This window comes from Neodiprion virginianus, chromosome 4 (assembly GCF_021901495.1).
Source record: "Neodiprion virginianus isolate iyNeoVirg1 chromosome 4, iyNeoVirg1.1, whole genome shotgun sequence".
Taxonomy (NCBI): Eukaryota; Metazoa; Arthropoda; class Insecta; order Hymenoptera; family Diprionidae; genus Neodiprion; species Neodiprion virginianus.
Genome location: NC_060880.1, coordinates 9656204 through 9678376, shown reverse-complemented (window position 1 = coordinate 9678376; position 22173 = coordinate 9656204). Strand labels below are relative to the sequence as shown.

Here is a 22173-nt window from a genome sequence, read left to right as displayed (position 1 = left end):
CCCATCCGAGCTTGGCTAATGATAAGCCATCCCCTGCTCTCAACGTGCTCGATTATGCCGTTTACTCAGCGCCGAACCATGGCACACGTGTCCAGGTTTTCGGTCCATCGCAGGATGATGTGAGAGATGCGGGAACGATGGCGTCCGGATAACCACATTCGGAAATTGATCAATTACATTAGTATTAGCGCGATCATGGTGTAAGGAGTAAGGTGTGCTCCATAGAGGACCAATTTTTGTACAAGCTCGCACATTCCGCCGGTTAACGTCACGGCAAGTCATAGTAAGCCTACAGCGCATGCGCATGCGCACCTACGAATTACAACATAACCTCAACTATTACTTCGATAAACGTATAATCAAACGTGGTGGCTCACGCATCGCGTTGACGCGCATCGTTTCAGGAAATCAATTAAATGTTCAACTGTTCGGTTAAGGGCTGTAAGAATCGTGGTAGGATCTGCAGAAGTAAAAGTATTCACATTTCCGCTAAGCGTAAACTGAAGAATTCAGTCACCGTTTCACGTGTAATATCCTAATCTACCTTGGAATCTTTCGACAGTTTTGAATTGACCGCCTGTTGTGACGTCTGCTGGCGGAACTTTTCTATTGGTTTTTCCGAAAAGCTGCGCTGTAGCACAATTCACTCCTTACACCATGAGCGCGATGACGATTTCGCACATTACTCGTGTGCACACCGAGTCGTTCTTTGCCGTGTGATCTGCAGACTTTTTGGATGTTTTCAAGGGTACATTTTGACAAAAGTTCCATACTATCGCCATGTTTAGTACTATTTTTGAAGAATTTTCAAGTATCCGGTATGATGTAGTAGACTGATGTTATAAACAGTCGCGTATCGAAGTGTTGATGAAGAATCCTAGGAACTGCCGTTTTTTGCCAGAAAATATTATAGAGATTTTGTAGTACGGTTCAACTGATGTTCCATTTTGTGTTGTTGTTAATTTATTTAAAAATCAATTTCTTGCAAAAGGTGTGGAATTTGTCACCGAACAACTTATACACGGTAAGACTGAATTTCTTATTCCATTTTCACTGCGAAAAATATACATACCGCTGATCATAAGTATATATCCGAAGGTTTGACCGCACTGAAATATTTACAATCGGATACACGGAATAATTTTTTAGGATTATTAATTCAACGATAATGTAATGTGATTAAGAACATAAGTGTACACATATATTATATGAAAACCGTATTTATAATAAGTATATAATAACAATAAATTTTCTATCCGCTAGAGTAGAGATAATATAATAGTTTCTACATGAAAGCTCTACGTAAAATGTGGCAATACTCTGAAGACAAGATGATGTAATTGAAAATTCTTTAGTATTCGACAATGAATGTTCTATTTTGTGCATGGTGCAATTGTGCGGACGAGCTGTTAGAAGAAGTTCCTACAGTTGTAAGTTGTTTTGCTGCTTTTCTGATTTTAGAACGTGAGTGTCTTGTGCAAAAGGCAGAAACAGAGGTTAAAACAAGCAAGAGGAATACGGAATTGTCCTGAATATGGAACACAGTCTAATTCATAGAGTGCTCAGTGTATTGTTCGTGGGACATTATGCGCAGCTTTTTTTATAATAAGGCACCAAAGTTCTCCGCACCCACGGAACTTCGAAGCTGAATCTAGTTTCAAACTCCAGACTTTGTGCGGAAAGTTTTTCAAGCTAGTATTCGGCGTAAGGACTTTCCGGGATCCCAGAAACAGGTACCAAGAGGATTCGGATCAAAGTTATAATTCATCAGCTTTTGTCACACCGATCATCGGTTGACATGTTTATAAAAATCAGTAGGTACTTCAAATGAATCAATAAAAAATAAATAAAAAATTAAATAGTATCGAGCATTGAGTATTGAGTGTGTCTATTATGCCCTAGCTTAGCTTTGAGGCAAATAACTAATACAGCGAAGAATCACCCAAATTAAATGTGAATCGTATAAACAGTCCAACGATGCACAATATAAGCACAAGTATGTAGCACAACGATATATCACAGGCAAATAAGCAAGGAAAAGCAAAAAAGAATAAGATACATAGTTGAGACAAGACAAATGGATTAGATTAGATTAGACAGATAGAAAGTACGGTATTTTGTGGGTAATCATTTGACAGTCAGATTCCTTTGAGAAAATTCTAAGAAAGTACATTTGCTTTAACGTCGTTGTTTGTTGTAGTTTCTAAGAGCGATGGAAATTACATATTGGCTCAAAATATTTCACACAGTCGGATTAGTTGATATTTGTTGAAAAGAAAATTACGGCACTTGGGAGTAAGCCGACTGGAGGCGTGGGTATTACAATATACAATTTATACAAATTTATACAAATCCGTGTATTCGCAGCACTCAGCTCTGCGCCAAAGCCTAAATAATCAGGTATCACGATTCCTTGGCGGTGAGATCACGTACCAAGATGGGACGAAATCCGTACGTAAATCGGTTGCTCAGCACTTCGCCATTACTTTCTTAGGTTAAAGAAATCAGGTTAAAAAATTGAGACCGTGAGTTGTTCCCGCAGATCTTACACCAACTATATCTCTATGTAGATAAAATGAAACGTCGTGGGTAATTTCAAATCATCAGTATCATGCTAAAACATCGAAACGTTACAGCGGAAAAGTGTCCTCACATTTCCCGCAAATGCGTTAAGAGGGAATAATATGCTACTTACGTCTCGATTTCCAGGTGAAAATAGTTGATATTATGGTTGAACCGGGAGCAAAATTATTTCTATAAATTGTTATGAAAGAAAGCCAATAATACAGTAACAAGTAATTTTAAGAAAAATAGAAAAACTATTTTACGAAAAAAAGATTTATCTGCCAAAGTTCCGCCATGACCTCGGAAACGTCTTGATGAAAAAATCTAAAACTTGCAGGATCTTACAACCATACGATGGTCGTGAAAAATTGCCATGTCCTGTTCAATCTGACTTCCGCTTCTACCAGAAATGAGTCGATTCTCAATGGTTAACCGACAAACCTATACTTTTACCTCTTGCTGATTTTTCGTAAATGAAAAATCATATTTCTCTGACTTTATTTATTTAGTATTAAGAATTTTTGTGAATTTTTAATCTTTTGAAGTTTTCTTTTTTATAATTTTTCTTTCTTCATTTTGCCTTCCAAGTATTATCAGTTTCAAATTTTTCATATAACGGTTTTCACGATTATCGCGGAAGTTTGTCGAATCAAGTAGGAGTCATTTCTCAAAATCGTGAAGCTTAAACAAATTCCGCAGCTGCATCCGGATACTTTACTTACCCACGTTAACGGCAGATGTGCTTTACTCTCAATTTATTAGTGGCGTGAAGTATACACGCAAACAAAACGTAAATAATTCGGCTCGAAAGGCGATTTCCCAAGGCTTAAGTTGTGTTTTTTTTTTTTTTTTTGTTTTTTTTTCCACACTAAAGCCCCTTATCCCCTCGGCCTGTAAATAATTGGTCCGCAGAAATACCGGTCAATCGTTCATGCAGGGTGAAAACCACGGCGAGGTTGATAACGTCAGAAGGGTGTGTCGGATATCGATTTGTCGTATAGAAGTTGTAAAGATGAGCCGTAGCGGAGCTGTCACGCGGTGTGAAAATTTATATTCTTACCATTCCGCTGGTCATAATCCTCGGACATGATGAGTAATTGTTCAATCACGGAGGAGTTTGCATTACAGAGAGTCAAGTTCGCTCGGTCTCTTTGTGTTCGTACAAATCGCCGTGCTGCACTTGTCAGAAATTTTTTTGAACTTATTTGAAAAAATGGATTCCATTTGACTAGAAACGTAACTCTCGAGATCTATAAAATGCTCTTGGTAACGGCATGAAGTTCACGTTTACAAGAAGCATAAAGTTGGCATTTATAAGTGTTGGCTTCATTTAAATGACGTTGTCCTGCCCTTTCCGGCAGGTGCGCGATAATGTGTTAACAATATGTAAAACAAGTTAACGATCCATATATCTATTTTATATTATAAACATTTTTATTCAAGTACGAAATTTTGAATACATTTTAGCGTAGGGCAACATGTATCAATATCATTTTTGTTAAACATTTGCGAATGACTTGACTATGACGCCACCTATCGGATCTTTGCATAACTATGAACCATCGTCTGGACAATACAAATATATTGTACAAACGTAACCTCAATCGGTCAAGTCGATCAAAAGTTACACGATCACTGACAGACGTACCAAACGTATTTATACATGTGTACATATCTTAATATATATAAATCTCGTGTCACGATGTTTGTCCTCAATGGACTCCTAAACCACTTAACCGATTATAATAAAATACGCACACCATGTGCAGTTCGATCCAACTTGAGAGATAGGATAGTTTAAATCTCAAATTATAGTCGCAATTTTAATTTATTGCTAATTATTTGTCTGTTATTATTCGACAGTCACAATTATCTGTTAACTCCAAATCATTCTAACAGATGTCGATACCTTTCGACTGGGTTGAGTAAGTAATCAATAGATGGCGCTGCTATGGTAAATCTACGAACGTGTCATATAAGCTACACTAGCAACCCATCCCGGCTTCGCACGGGCATATAATAATATAATAAAAGAAAATACACAATGTTTACAGTGAGTTTCTAGAAAAATAACATTTATATTATTACTTAATATTATTATATGCCCGTGCGAAGCCGGGATGGGCTGCTAGTATTTATATAAAGATTATATGGAACCATATAGATTAGTTTTTGTCTATACACCTAAATATATATATATATATCGTCCTTGTATACAATAAGGATTAGTTTTTGTATACAACGACGATATATCGAACCTAGGTTGTTTATGTTTACACTACGCTCTTAAATGTGTCCATCAGAGCGACAGGTACGGATGAATAACCGATTCTTGTTCGGCGCCTCAGTTCGTCAGTCTTGTCGAATATTTGACAGAAGGAAGACGTAGTGAAAGTGTGGAATATAAGATCCCTTATAAGAAGTAGCACAAAGTTAGCGTTTATAAGTGTAGCATGAAGTAAAATCTATTATCATATCTTTTATATATAATTTATACCTTTTTATAACAAAGTTTATATTTATTGATAAAAAGTGATATCTCAAAGTGAGAAGAATTTGTTAACGTCGTAGATCGAAAGTGCGTAAAACAAGTGAAATGAAAGGGACAATGATAAAAATTTTTGGTCATGGTAATTGCACGTTCAGGACAATATCGCACGGTCTATTCAATGTAGAAGAGAAGCGTACAGAGGTAGAGAAAAGTATTGTTTTTCACATTTTACAAGATTGAACTTCCGATTATAGGCGGTATATGAATAAATATGGGGTTTATGCCGAGGAGGTCGAACTGACTATAAGAAATACATTTATTTGTTTACTGTTCCAATTACTTAGTAACCAGTCAATACGGATCATTAAATTACAGACGATTCGCGTTTAAATGTACAGGCAACAACGGTGCAAATGGTCGGTTAATGAAGTAGTTGAAGCTACGTAAAAAAGCAACGGAAAATGCGAATCGCTGCAATTGCTTTGTCGGATTGCGATTATCGTTGTTTTGTATAATTGGCAACTCATTGGGACTGATGCCAGTGATGGTTTATTAACCGTGGAAAGGTGAGGCACGTTGCCCAAAGTTAACACATAAGATAATTTTATTTGATTTTATTAAGATTTATTTCAACCCAATGAAATTTCGTTTTGCAAAAGCGAATTTTTTTATATGTTCGTGTTGATATAGATATTTTCAGTGGGTGTCGATACATTTGAAAACAGCAGTCTCAACTGCCAAGAAGTTTGGTTGAAAAATGAAAATACCGAATTTGCGAGTTGAAGCTTTTCTCGTAAAATTTGCTTTTCATTCTAGCTGGGTGCTTTTCTTGTGCTTGCTTATGCTTTATTAACTTAATTGAACCCGAAGTGGAGATGGTAATTAAACCGCGGTAGTTAATAATCAAGATTAAGACCGGTCATTTTTAACGGACGATGAATTCGGTATATTTTTCCGGAAGGGACGAGGAGGATTTCCGTGACTGATCGGATCAGATGAAGGTTCCGAAGCACGAACGGATCGTTGTTTTCCGCACAAAGCGTTACTGGGGTTTGAAAGGGTATTTTGGGCGAGAAAAAGAACCGGCACATAAATCGAGCGAATAATTTAAGCAAGCCCTTAGAATTAACCTTAAATTTAGCCCAGCGAACGCGAAAGAAAAGGTATGTGGAGACCATTTTTGGGGTACCTACAAATATTCCTTAATTTAATTCTTATCCCTTGATCACAATAAAGTGCTCAGGAAATTGCCAGTCGTTCGCCAGGCTCTTTTTTGGACACTGATTTTCGACGACGATACAGCGTCTCCTTTGCCTGAGATGCATTAAACAAAACCAAACGGCATTTGACTGTGGCCCGGATGCTCGCAATAGAACTTTTAAAATTCTCAGGATAATTGCTACACCGATATTTTTAGAACGTCGATTTCAAATTCGATATCAACGTCATTAAATTTCTCAGGTTGATCTAAAATGGCGCACTTTTATATGATATTTATACATATTTACAATGGGGCAGTTTGTACCGATTCTCTAGAATTGCTGAGCTTGGATATTCTGATTCGCAAATTTACCATCAAATGTTAGACCGATAGCACCTGACTGCTTGCAATGTACAGTTTTCAATTTCAGTGGAATGAAAATCGTTTTTTCAAGCCATCAGGCTTCAATATCTCAATCAATAAAAAATTCGAAATGTTCACTGCAAGCCGACAGATTATTTGAAGAGTTTTCGAACACATGAATATCGCCACAACATTGCAATTGTATGCGTGAATTCAAAGCGATACAAAAATGTTGCAGTAATAGGTATTTCAATTTTCTGCGTGAGATGAAAACATCGTATTGCAGTGATATTACAATGTCACGGACAATAGTACATCGTGTTAAACTTGCCATTGAAATAGTACATTATATGTTACAGGTGCAAAAAACTGGCGATTTCCGATGAGTGTTGCATCACCGCGTGCACGTTAAAATAAATCCCGAACCCGCAGAGCGAAACCGAACAGGGCCGAACAAGCACGGAAAAACCCGAGCTGGCTCGGCGCTTCCGAGCGAGGAGTCTCATTGTCAGTCGTATACGAACCTCCGGCGAGTGAACACAGTTTCGAAACCCTAGAAATCTACGAGAGAGAGATGGAGCTCGCTTCAGCTGATGTTGCAAACTTCATACTCCTCAGAAATCACCCACTTTTACATTGATTTAAAAGAAAATAAAAAGCATTTTATTGATTGGCTTGAACGTAGTTTCTGGTGAATTTAATGACACTTTTCAAGTGTTTGATTATTTATCTATAGTTAGTTATTGATAAAACAGAAGCATAATACTAGCCGATGCTCAATTTAGAAAGAAAAATTTAAAAATAGTATGCGAAACTCTGATAAAAAATGGGTATCCATCAAAATTGATCAGGCGTTTACAGGAATAAACAATCCATAAACATTATAATAGCTGCACAGATAACAAGGTGGACAGCATCGATGCCAGTAAACAAAAATGTCTCGGATCAATTCCGTTCCTTGATGGCCTGTCACAAAAAATTGAAAAAAAACACTATTGAAAGAAAACATCAATGTTTCATACAAAATTACCAATACTTTGAATAATTTATTTACACCTTTGAAGTCAAGAACCGCCAGATTGAAAAAACCAATATTGCATATAAGATCGAATTACAGACTGTGATAAATGTTACATAGGCCAATCATCGCAGCGTCTCAAAAACGAATTGCTAATCATAAGTATGATATAAAAACGCGTAATTCAGATAGATCGGCTCTGGCTCAGCACTCATTGGTTGAAGGGCACAGCTTTAACTTTGAAAATGTACAAATAATTGACAAAGAAACCAACTGCCATGTGAGGCTTATCAAGGAAATGAAACACATTTCTAAAAACAGTACTGTCGACAAAAGAACTGACATTGAAAAACCTGAGTTACCTCTATTCGGACACCATTTAAATTTTCAATATAAATGAGCATAGACTGTTACGTAAATAATTAAGCCAGTACACTAACAAATATGTAAACAGTTGTGTGACTTTCAAAGATTGTTATTAAAATGAATATCAAGAGAACTGTTTGGTTAGTATAGTATGATTGGTTTCCACTTCCTTCTTGAATTCCATGCAGCAAACATCCCAAGTGTTAAGGAATGTCGAGTTATGTAAGTGTTAAATAATTTAATCTTTTATAGTAGTTTTAATAAGATCAAACATTAAACGTTGGCATTTATGTACAGAATTAAATTTGAAAATACTAAAAAGTATTTAGATAGAATATAGATTAACAATCGATTGGCTTTGCAAGGTTTTCAGCGTGAAACTTAGTGATCAAATGTAATTCATGTATCAATTTATGATTTTTTATATCAAAGAAACCCGATGATGGTAGGCGGGGCCTGCCGAAACGTCGTTTAAAAATAAAAACGATGGCTAAAAGTGCATCATTCTATCCCTGATCGTCGGCCAACGAAATCAAGTCGGTGTGATATCTACACGGTCACGAACTCCAATTCACACCAGCTATGCTCAAAAGAATTTATATTTTTATGTCAAGTACTCTTTAAATCATAGGTAATATAAACACGTGCACTCGTATGATATAATTGTTCTTTGCTGACGGTTTTCCACAGTCTGTTGATCGGTGTCACATGCGAGAATACGTGCCACTTATTGGAGGATTCGAGGATAAAATATTAAACACCAATTGAGCGAAACCGAGCGAATCTGAAAGCCAATATCCGTTGAGCCGCGCGTCCCTCCGTCGGTACAACAGTGGGCCGACTATAAACGTGTTTGCGTAAGCTGTCCACGTAGGCGCGTGAGGTCCGCACGTCGCGCGTGCTATACAAACGTAATTACGCTACGGAGATGTAGGTATTCTAAGCTATGTCTATGTTCGCGATTCGATCGCCGCGTCAAGATCCGCGGGGCGAGACGACATGGCAGGTACAGCTTCATTGTGTCTGACACTTTCAATTATCAACTCCTCTCGATCGAAAGCTTCGAAGAGAAGAGAAAATGAGATTGAATAAAGCATTGATTAACCGTTTCGCTATCATGCGAAAACGAAGACATTGTGTTCCTAAGATGTTGTTGAAATACAAACTTTCAGCTCGTTATGATGGTTATACTCAGAATCGGAATTTGAAAAGGTGAAACAAGGGATTAAATAAATCGGGTGAAAATTCAAAGAACAATTAAACTTTTTTGATTCTGACAAACTTGATAAAAAAAAAAAAAAAAATATCTGCATACGAACTATTTATTCATCCAGCTTCGGAATACTTCGAAAAATTTCGATTTCACTTTTAAATAAATTGATTCCTATCAGGATCTAACTCCTTTCTTGAATTTTCGTCAAGCATATGAGAATCGCTTTTTCGAATTTTCTTGATCATTGTCAAGGTAAAATGTTGGGAAACCGTGTATCTATCGCCATCATATCTTTTTGAAGAATTACATGCTCAGTCATATCTGTTTGAAATTGAGATAGTTGTGCATGATAGTGTATAACTAGTAATGCTGGAGGATTAGTCAAATAGCGAAACAATGCGTGGTGTTGAAGAAAAAAATTACAAACAGTCGGTTCATCGTTGGCACGTAGACCAAAAGTAACACCGTTTTCTGAATTTCAGTTAAAAGCACTTTCTTTGCACTTATCCAATTTGTGTTCCGCATGTATTTACTAAGAACTCCGACAGTATAAACTAATTGTAAAGGATAAAGTTCTGAAAAGCCCATAACGCTGATTAATTTGAAATTTCGTACATCCACGTATTTCAACCGACCCATCACGAATACGATAATGAAAATACCCACAAATTTGATTTTCAATGTCAAAACTCGTGAAAAATGATCTTTGAAAAGTTTTTCTATTTTATTTTGATAAATATCGATCTTGGAAGAAAATGTCTTTCACAAAGATTGTAGCCTACAAAAAGTCTCATCTTTTATGTCGTGTACAGTTTTGGTTTGCAATAATTTTCTTTCGAGAAAAATATATGGGATAATGCTCCAATAAGTACGTTTTTCCAAAACTTTCCATTAGTTTCGATATTGTCTACTAACGAATTTGACCGCGGAAAGGTTGGAGTTTAGTCTTCAAAGTGCATGTTTTTTACTTTTATTTTTGTAACGGTGCGTTGTGGTTCTGGTTATGCATTTGTCCCACGTACGCAGAACTTATTCTAACCTTTGGGCGGCGCGAGTCACCTTCCGCCTTTTCGTAAGCGATGATGAAAAAAAATTAACATTACGGTTGAGCCTGAAATAAACTTTATTTTATTTGTTAAATGATAAAATATAGCCGGTGATTTTAAGCAACAGTCAGAAAAGCGGATTTACTTGTATCAATGAAAAGTGTAACAAACTATTCGAATGAAACATACCAATCAAGGGCTAGCTCATTTTTGCTACATCATGTTCAACATTACCGATGTTCTAAGTTGCTGCTGAACTATTTCAAATGCAACATCTATATCAAGGTGAGGAAACAATTTTTTTCAAAAAATGTTTCATGATCTTCGTGCAATATTGTTATTGGTGTTGGCATAGAGGTGCAATACCACGGTATTATACCAAACACAAATCCAGTGTCCCGTCAGTCTCGGGCCGTGAAATAATATCTGCAAGCATGCTTCACTTTGCGATACTCTTCGAATGGGTTCCGGTATTTGCAGCCATCGAAGTACTCTGCATACAATACGGAGTATGTTGTTCTAATATTTATCTATTGCAATATTCGTATCCAATAACATACCTAGTTGGCCAGGAACCAACCAAGGATCGCACGGGTTAACTTATTTACGAAATTATTGTAATTTCCAGTTCTAGCGACATCGATATTGATGAAAACAGTCTCACGATAGCTCATTTTACTCTTAATTCTTACCGGAATTGCGCAAAATATCTCAGCTATGCACTTTTTAGCCCCTGAAATGCGGGAAATGTGGGAATAGTAACACGTGTCAAAAAACCACACATTTTTTTTTACTACTTTCGAGATAGGATTAACTTTTCTGAATTTCGCAACAAAAGAGGGATGCGAGTTTGCTCGATCGGCAAGGGTAGGAGTACTACATGACCCTAATGCACAGGTTGACGTGATGAAGTGAGGTGAAATATTACGAAGCGGAGAGAATGAACGAATAAATTGAAATTTATTCCAGTTTACAATCTGGTAGGACCAAACTTCCTTAATTGTTCTTTACAGATTTGATAACTGTCCGGACAGGAGAGTCAAAGTCAGGTTCACCTGCCTCGATTAAATTTGAATAACAGATCGTTGAAGCATTCAATTACTCCCTAAAATTCTAACCGACTCACATTCTGGATATATCAGCGAGACCAAGTTTTGGAGGACAATTTAATTCACCGTTCATTCAAACAAAGCTTCCAATATATCTTGCTTCGGTGTACCTAAGTTAATTAACATCCTCTTACACGTATAACGATGCCCTTTACTTGTCGTGGTTTTGAAAAAAATAAATCTCAAATCTGTGTGTGATATTTTATTTGAAACGCAGGCGCTTGATCAATTAATTTATTTATTTATTATTCAAACAAGTGGTATCATTGTTTTTTGCGAGATAAAATAAAGTTGAAGGATCGCAAAACTCAGGTGCCGTTTTCGAACAAACTGAACTTTTCAGAACAGCGAAAACCACTTGGTGAACTAAACTAAATAGCGGAAGGCAAGGTCGAGAAAAATTCACTTAATCGTGAGAAAAACATTCTTAAAAATTGATCTACGTCAGAAAAGCCGAAGTGAATCCTCATTGTAAAATTGTCTACCGGACCAAAATGAAGTTTTAGTATGAGTCGGAGTATGAAAATGTAAAAAAAAAAAAAAACGATAATGTCAGGTCAAAACCAAATATGTAATAGAGGCTCAGCTTAAACAAGGTTGATTTAATCAAAGCTGTTCAAAACATATATCGGTCAAAATTTGGAATGATGAGACACTGTTAAAAATGTTCGTAAATTTGTTACATTTACTACACAAAAGTGTGGCTGAAAAAAAAATGGTGTGATTTAAAGTGAATCACTATAAGCATTCTCATTGAATTTGCAATTAAATTTTCTGATTTTGTTCAACTTGGTTGCAGAAACACAAAAGCGAATTTTGAATTGAACTAAAATATTATATGTGGTGAAATGTATTATATTTGTAAACTTACTATACATATTGCTGAATCTACGTGACGAATTTACAAAGAAATTCGACCACAGCCTATTAAAATTAAAAATCTATTGCGGCCATAGGAATTAATATACATCTGTATTAATTTAAAAAAAAATATATATATATATATATATATACATGATGAAAGTACGAAAATTCTAGACATTTTATTCATTTGGATAGAAACAATAATTCAGTTTCGTAATCGTGCGTGAATATCGCCAATTCATATAATACCTAAGAAAACTCCGCATTCATCTCAAGTAAATCGTGTTTAGGAATTTTGTCTTTGTGAGAGCGTTAATGTATATTGGCGAATTTTGTTTTTCCGTAAATAAATAATAACCAACCGAAATCCAGGCCATAACATCTGATTTTTATATATATATATATAAATAATTTGCCTTTCGTTCCCGGTCTATAGAAATTATAAGATTTGTTGCACTGATATAACATCGATCGAGGCAATGAATTCAAAACTAAATGTTATCTATAATCTTCAACTTTTCGGTCACCCTTTCCCCGTAATGAAAATTGACGATTTTTCGGAAAAACTTCCTAGCTTTTCGGTGGAAATTTTACGTCTAGCACGAGTTACCAGATTGCTCTCTACACTAATCGTTGAACACGGCACCAACTAAACTTCAACTATAGTCATACGTTCTTCTTCCCATCTACTATCTCTGAAGTCATTTGTCACTCGGCCAACATCTAAATTTCCCTCTCTTTCGACAACCAAACTCGGCTCTTTCCCTAGGACGAACAAAACGCTTCCACATCATCTCATTGTACTCTTCGTGTATTTTACAGTATATCAATTATAGTATAACCGATCAACAAAATCCCAATATATCAGTTCCTTTTATCTCCTGTTTTCATTCGTGAGTGTGCGTCGTGTGACGTGTTACAATACCAAAAAGGGCCATGATACATCACGGCTTGGTATGGATGTGACGCGGTCATCGACAGCCACTCGTTTTGATCAAAGCCATTTACCCCATAACAAAATCATTTGAATGTTGTTTTTCTCGTTCGTGAAACCTCGAAAATATTGATTTTTCATAAAATTTTATTCTCGATATGACGTCACTTCTTGTGACAAAGGGTGCAACTAAATCGAATAAACCAGCTGTACGTGTACACTGTACATACATGCTCTCAGAATTTCGTGCTGGAACTATATGTGTAAATGCACCCTCATTACTAAGATGAAAAAGAGAAAACAGGAAGATTGTGGTATTCTAAAAAGATTGATCTGTCGAAATTTATTCAAAACTCACGATATGTGCCAAGACTGATTGATTTGAGGGCAAACTTTTCCAATTCTTTGATAATTACCACCGCTAATTATCCTTATTTTTTATACTTTTCTATAGCAGTAAGAGAGTTTTGTGGAATGTGCAGGTAAATATTTTCCTGTCTATAGTACAGAGATGAGAAATTTTGTAATATTTTAATCACAGGGTTTTAATAACGTTCTCGCGATCCTAACGAATTCGGGTATCAGGCGCTTCGTAAAATTAATCCTTTGCAATGATTGGTTATTCTGATTGAGAATGCGGGCCGGAAAAGACTATAACGTAAAATAACGAAACGGCAATTACGTAAGTATTATATATTCAGTTTGTGAATTTATACACCGCGGATTGCAAGCGGCAAATTAATCGGTTCGTTAAGCTGCCGCAGCTGACCGATTCGACCGAGTTCAACCATTTTATCAACGTCATATAAATTCGACAAAATGAATCAAGGATGAAGGAGTGATAAGCTGTGCCGGCGTATACCTGTATACATTTACGCGCGGAAAAAAATTTCCGGAATCATATTTACCAAATTCGGCAACTCGTTTCGCCTTTGCTTCGCACAATTTTTCTCGCCTCTTCAGGATTCACTGATGAATCTGTAGGTAACCTTTTATTGACTTTGAAGTCTCTTTGCCCGCATAATCAAGGCATCAAGTATAGACATACAATGCACTGAGAAAAATTTCATTCGTTACAGTGACTGGAAAAATTTAGTAAAACAGGTGTCGTTGAAAAAACTGTTTGAATATTGTTGGAATTACGAAAAACGAGGTACGCCTAACCATTTTGCGCTGTCGTCGATCCTTTTTTGGTAATTGCAACGCAAAATCAGTTTCTGAGGTTTACGTCAATTTATTCTTGCACAAGCATTAAATTTTTGCAACAATTGCAAGAAAATATAGCAACAGTGATCGTAATGAGAAAGAATAGTAACAGATACTAGATTTTCTAGTAACAGTTAGAAAACTGATATTTATTTTCTACCTAGAACTATATTTTTCGATTGTGGTTAGAAATAAAAATAGTCAAGGACTGAGCGTTAACCGGAACTAAAAATTTCTTTCAGTGTCTGTATAATATATCTGGACGTCTCAATTTCTTTGATGACTGAGAAGTTGCAAGTATTAGGTACGGAAGCGAAAAAACATTCATCTGCGTAGATATTGTGACACAAAAATTGAGACATTTTTTTTATTCAAAAAGGTAAATCAAGAAACCTAGCAGCGAATAAAATCATGAGTGCGGTTGGAAAACTGTTGCAAATGAAAAAAAGAAGTTACAACTGACTTCGTCGAAGACATTCAACAGCCGTGAGTCGAATTAAATCAAATAACAATTGCATTATTTATCCCCTAATTGAGAACAAATTTTCGTTAGTGTAAAAACGTTTGTAAATGATTTGTTCATTGCGCTTCGAGAGGTAGAGTCATTGGAGGCCGGAGGGTGCATGTTATTGATTCCAGCAACTGTATTTAATGAAAACTGTAAAAGAGAAGAGATTGTGGCAAAAACAGAATAGCTAGCCGAATATATTATAGCAGACCTATTGAAATTATTACGAACGTAGACTGAACAATACGAAGAATGGGTTTGATCGGTTCGATGGGAAATTATTGGTTTTGCATTAGTGGAAAATAAACACGAACCTACACAGCATGTGTATACATGAATTATATTTTTCCCTGCTTTATATTCAAATCACAACGAGCTGCGCTGGTTAATTGCAAAATGGTAGCGATCCATTAATTACGTGGCTCGCGTCAGCAAAAAGAGGTAACATAATTAATTTATTTCGCGAGCCTAACGGGCAAAAGTGTAATTTTTACGGTCGAGGGCAAGGCATATTATCCAGCAACACTCGTTATCACCCGGAATGAATGTGTTATTCCTTGCTGAATATACGGAAGGCAGAGTCGAGAGAAAAATCTCGACGAGAAGTGAAAAAATAGTACTTGATGAAAAATTGCGAAATGACGCAAAAATCAATTTCTTCGTATAAACTATACTAAAAATAAGTGACGCGAGACTACAGAATGCTAAGAAATGTGTAGATGTTAAAAATCGGGTGTCCCGTTTAAAACTGCGTGTTAGCATATTTCGAAAACTAATGAAGAGACGTTTCAGCCGAGAGTTCAATGATTTCGAAATAGACACAAATTAGCAGTACTAGCTCGACTACCCTTTTCACGACATCTAAGCGACGTCTATTTTTTCAAACAACAATTCATTTTTTACTACTCATCACTTATGCAGTGGAAAGAAACGTATTGTTTTCAGCAAAAAAATTATTCTAGATCATTTTGTCATATCTGTATGTTTCATCACCTCCGGAAATCAGAAATCAAAGTTTGTGGGGACTCGATCGTCTCCCGAACGGCCGTAGATGGGGATCCAAAATTTACAGGATGTACTCGGTTAATATCAAAGTGAAAATCTTTCATTTTTGGCTATTCCAACTTCCAGTTGTTCAGTGTGCGGTGAATAATTCCTGGCAACCAAATCATAAGAAATACCAACCAAGCTTGCTGGTCACGATTTATGGTTTTCAATAAAATTCACACTGAGAAAAAATTCATTTGTTACAGTAACTAGAAAAATTCAGTAAAACAGGTATCGTTGAAAAAACTGTTTGAACATTGTTGGAATTACGAAAAACTTTTTTGGTAATTGATGAAAAAACGTGTTCATCTCAACTGCATTAATAAATCGTTTATTGCAAAAAACCTGCAATCTTTTTCTTGACTATATTTAGGTCTGATCAAATAAAACACGTAATTCCTGTTCCAACGAAATAGTCGCGATTAAGATTTTCCAAAATTATCACCATCCACAATCGACCTTTTCTACTAAAGTTCGAAACGTTTTTGTACTTCACTTATATTTCAGACTATTTTAATGGGTTATTTGAGAGAGGCCGCTTCGTAAATATCAGTAGTGGGCGACCTGCTTCGGAGGCAATTCATCTCGTGAAAAAAGTTTTGGAATATTACACGCTTTCAAAGATACATACATACACAAGAATCAATATTTCCTATACGTTATGCAGCTGTACAGGTATAAGGATGCGTGTATAACGCATAATGCCCTGGAATTATTCAAGAGTGTGACAAAATATTATTTGTAAAATAAATTGCGTTATTTTTCATCCGAAGTAACATATTGCGCAACTCGGGCCACCGCAAGGGTGGCGCCTCAGTAATGGCACTTCGATTTTTTATGAAAAATATCATTCGATATCGGAGGACGCGGACATTGAATTTATGACGCATGGACGAGTTCGTATGGCTATAGGTATACCAGTTGCCCGCCTAGAAGACCGTGAGTAAAATAGACATCAGGAATCGTAGGAAAATATATTGTGTTTGTAAATCGCCGGATACATTCCCGATCATCCCTTTAATGGTAACATGTATCACGCGTTTTTTTCGATCTATATGTGTAGCAACGAACATTATGTGGGGGCAGTCTCCTTTAGTTTGGTGACTTATTTTTGGATTTTTATACATGTAATACTTGTTCAAGGTGAATTTTTATTGCCATCCATTTCTATTTTTTTTCCGCTCAAAACAGCCGTTGCGGTAAGGAAAGTAAAATATGAGATATGTTGCATTGCAAAGTTCAGTCGCGAAAAATATTCTATGAGATCAAAAACTTTTTCATCATGGACTTACCCGATCTTCGATAGGTATACTTATCGAGTTCAATTATTTTATATCAACTATACCTGATGAAAATTTTCTATAGATAGTATTCTTTTAATCAATGTATCGTACTTTTGTGCTTACGTACATTTATTTCTGCGTTTATTGAAATAAAAAATATCATTATATAAAGATTTAGAAACTAACCTTTAGTAGGCGTCAATTTCAATTTTGATCCGGCCGCCTTCCAAAACAATTTCGAACCTGCGATAGAAGAAATATACATTATATGCCAACTTATCTATTAAGCGGAAAGGGTGCCTGTAACCATGAATTTTTCTTCATTCAAGTAAAATGGGTTTCATTACAGCCAAATGAATTCTAAGGCCTGAACGACGAGATTATTGTTACATGTTTTTCCCTTTTCATGATTAAATGCGGCGGTCGAGGACTTTATTTAGAATGTGGGTTTGAAGATTCATCGTTTAAGCTTTATTTAAATACAATTAGCGAACTGAGAACCGATGTATGATAATTAGTAGTATTTCAAGTGGTCGATTAAGTTAAGAACTTTCTTCTCCTCCTTCAGCTCACAGATATGTAACATTTTTGCCCATAGGTTGTATGAGCATGAAAATAACATGGGAAGGAACACGAGGGAGAATGTCCATCAGGCTATATTTTTTCAATGATGTATGAAGAACCGACCGTTGATGCGGAATTCAAATAGATTCAGTAAGTGGTGATAAAAATATCCTTATTTACAAAATTGTGACGTTAGTTTTGAAAAACAAGTAATATTTTCATTATATAACCACTCTGGTATGAGATTGATGATAATGTAATCAATAATGTATTTATTAACGCTGAATTTTAGCCTAGATATGTATAAAAAGAAGTCTAGATATATGTAGCTGTTGCCCGCGACTTTGTTCCTGACATGCGTTGCAATGCCACCCAAAGAAAGAAAAGTGTTTTAAAAACACACGAACTGCCACTAAACTATATGAAATGGGCTCATTTGTTGAAACGAATCACGCGCCACCTATTCTAAAATGGTTGTACTAATCCACACGGAGTAAAATGAATTCTTGAATCAACAAAATAGATTTTGTTCGAGTCCATTCATTTCAATCTAGTATCCTTTATTTGTTCCAAATACGATAACTTCAATTAAATAATTTCAATTTAGTTGGTTTGTCAAAATGATTTGTTCAAGCGCATTCCTTGATTCAACATAAGCTTTTCTTGTCACGATCGAGTGAGCCTTTTCACCGAGTTGCAACAACGAACCCTGGTCAACTCCTGGATAACCACAAACTGCGCAACTCGGGGTCGAGCAAATACCGTGTCACGTCCGGCGGAAGCTCGACGGTTACAATTTGAACTATGGTACACCTCGGTATGCCCAGGATGCATAGATGCATCCTTGAAGCAAGGAAGTGCAAGAGCTCACTGTCCGTATACGTGCCTTATCTTTCGTGTTGATTGTTTATTTCTGCAAAGAAGTTTAGGCACGTACGTGGACTTGGCAATAAATATTGATCTCAATATGGTATCCACTTAAAGGTATTACTTCCAATATTTATTCAAGAAGACAAGTCGTCGGTTAAGGTCGTTATTCTTCAATTTATTGACATTGCGATCGGGAACCCAGGCGAAACATTGTCAGGCTAATACAAAATGATGTACAATATACAATAGGATTGAGTATACTTAAATATAGAGGATCTTGAATGATCGACCGGTATTTGACGTCAAACCATCGGAACATCGAACTTGACCTCTTGGGATTCTAATGCCCAATAGATTTTTTTGATTGCTTTGGTTAAAAATGATACCACTAATTTTTCGAAATTTTTCGGCCATTTCGTAAAAGTTGAAATGATTCAAATTGAACCGCTCAATGAGCCCGACACGAGCGGATGAGATTTGGTGCAGGGAGTGGGACACCTGGTGTGTGTCGTCACTAATTTCAAATATAGCCAGAAGAAGAGGCTCTTGGTCAACGTCTCTCTAGGAGGAAGGAGGTGCGGAGGTTCCCATCTCCAAAATTGAATATCAAATACCAAGAATCGACGAAGGTGTAGTAAAGATAAATTTTACTATAAAGAAAGACTTTTAAAACTCAAACAGCAAAAGCATCAAAAATCACATAAAAATTAGAGAGGGACGATTTAAAAAGAAGAAACAATCTAAAATTAGAGTGATGTTCAAGAGTGTATGAAAGACAATTATTTTCACTTGTTTACAATTTTAACAATATACACCATTTTAAACAATATACGCATGGGACGAATGAACGATGGAATGGATAAACGAATGAATCTCAAATATAATCACGGCTCGTGTTTTAATATATCAATAAATAGATTAAATTGTGCTGTGCTAGTCGTGCCTTACAAAATATACGGGATGTTCATTCATTAATTAATTAAATATATAATTTAAAATTTCAATAAATTCTTATAAAGTGTGGCGACCCGAAATATCATTGACATGAGGATGCACATTTTCAAAATCCTACGTATCTTCATTACAGCGATGAAGAAAAAAAATCTTGTGCACGAACAAGATTTGAATGAAATTGTTACCCTCATCTTAAAAAAATACCAATTTCACCTGAACGAAGCAAAGTTAATTCTGACAGAAATTTTACCTAGGTTTTTTACACTGATTTGGAACTGTTTTGGAAAGTGGCAAGATCAAAATTGAATTTGACGCCTACTAAGAAGTTTTCGGAGATTCCACGAAAAGATTCAGGAATGTTTTACAGGGCTGAATTAGTGCATTTTGACCTATTCACAAGTAAGGAGAAAGCGACGAAACAGCAACGTTGCGTTTTTTTTTCATTCGGTCACAACATTACCTTAACATGGCACATTTTTTATTTTATTTTTTATTTCCTCCTCTCCGGTGTTTGAACATTATTATTTTCAAATTTTATTCCCCTGCGATAAAATTACACGTGTTACGAGCGTCAACAGCAGATTGACGGGTAGGTGAAATGTGACGTCAGCCGGTTTACGCGCTTTTTTCAGAAATCGATTTATAATAGTATTTCACTTTACGCTTCTCAGTCCGTATTATTATTATAGCCCTAAACGCGGAAGCGGAAAGAACATTCAAAGACAAATGATTAAAGAAATCAGAAGACAGATGTTTTTCTCATTTTTCATCACGATGGGATTTCATCGTTCTCCAGTGTAATTGATATTATAATTGTGAAGAAAATGATACATTGATTCTATAATCAATGCTGCTCTTTACAAGGTCTTACGATTTTTCATCGCGATGCTATATTCAACGCATGAGTCAGAGAACAGTGGGCGCGTATAAATTGTTATTTAAACCGGGAGATTAGTAGTTGTTTGGGCATTCAGAGTTTTCCATCGCATCGTGATTCGGAGAGATTCGGTTTTTGACTGCGAGAAACAACCTTTGGGACCAGAAATCGACGGAGTACATGAAAAAATCATCTCATATATCACACTTGTGTCTCTCAATTCCATGACCTTATTGTTAGCAACGCATAACGCGTGACATTGTTAGTGTTAAACGTATCCGAAAATGGGAAGAATGCAGAAAAGATAAAACGATCAAGCGTTTCAAGTGAAATACTGCTAAATATTTTTTAAGCCTTGAAGCTCGCGGGGAAAATTGGATCGAGACCGAGACGTATTGATAAATACTTGATTCGCGGGTAAAGTGGTGGCTGAATGTCGTTTCAAGATTCATAATAACGAGCTGGTATGAAAAAATTAAGAGGCAAGATGTCCTCCTCTTTCTGAAACACCGATAAAAAAAAGTTTCTTTACTTTCTTTAGGCGTCGAAAGGTGTTTGCGACGAAATTAATTTTACTCAAGGTGGAAGCTATATCGTGTCGAAGAAGAAGTTCAGGTCAACAAATTGTTCATTTATTTAAACATATCGTTGATGAAATATAGAAATACTGATATTGACTATGGCATAAAAATTACCGGTGTACAAATTAAACTATGAAAACAGTTCGCTTGAATCAAATACATTACAACGTCATGTTACTGCAAAATGTGAAGTAAGAGAATGCGCAACGTTGTTGATGCAAGAAAAACTAGATACCCGTTCAGGACGGTTGATCGCAGGCGACTAAATTTTGGGTATGTGGAAAGCAGGCACACGGCTTCGGAGTCTCAGAATGTGCTACTCTAACAATAAATAACATTTGATATCATAATATAGTGTTCGTCAATTTACAGGGCATGGGTTAAAAATCCTAGAAGGTCTTTGCAGTAGCAACATACGGAGTGTCCGGTGTTTTAATAGTCCTTTCAGACCCTGGGAAAGTTTATTTCAGTTACTTCACCACCGAGCACATGCGCATTTTCTTTGTTTTGCTAAAATTTTACGCGAGCAAAACCAACGTCGTATATTTCACTCTGCAGCAATGGAGGGTGGGTCACGTTTTAACCTGCGGGTGCCTGGCAGCAAGAATACCGTTTATATTTTGCGTTTATGAATTAGGTATGAGAAGAGTACCCGCGGGAAGAAATTCATAAGCGAAGTACATTTTCTTGGGGGATTCAAACGGTGTCTGCACACTCGTACGCTCGGACGGAGTTATCCACCTTGGTGGTTTTTACGTAGGCTGAAGCGACTGTCTCGACGATATTCAAACCTGAAAAATAAAACGATCTAGATCTAGAAATCTAGAAATAGATTTACGTTAGAAAAGAAAACAATTTACACGTACTTGTTTCAAAGTCTTTAAAGAGACACTACCTTTAAGCCTCGATTCTGCGTTGAAAAGGTGAAAAATAACGATCAACGTGTTTGGAAAGGAAGTGACTATGAAAATGAAGGTACTGAACGTCGACTTAAAATAGTCGCAATTTTTTTTTGTGTTTTAAAAATTTTTGTGCCGAAATATCTTGACTGTATTAACACAGAATTATCTATATCGTTTAAAAATCAATATTTAGTTTCAATTCTTGAAATTT

At 36.1% G+C, this 22173-nt stretch overlaps 1 protein-coding gene across 6 annotated transcripts in view; it reads right to left on the bottom strand.

Moving 5' to 3' along the window:
- Positions 1–22173, bottom strand: part of LOC124302303 (protein-tyrosine sulfotransferase) — a 270777-nt gene that overhangs the window by 72691 nt on the left and 175913 nt on the right. For 4 of the 6 annotated variants that reach the window (XM_046758305.1, XM_046758303.1, XM_046758302.1 and 1 more), the window contains one exon: positions 17401–17457. The exons of the other annotated variants lie outside the window; for them this stretch is intronic. The gene's annotated coding sequence lies outside the window, so the exon portion shown is untranslated. The remainder of the gene's footprint in view (positions 1–17400; positions 17458–22173) is intronic. 6 annotated transcript variants of the gene reach the window in all.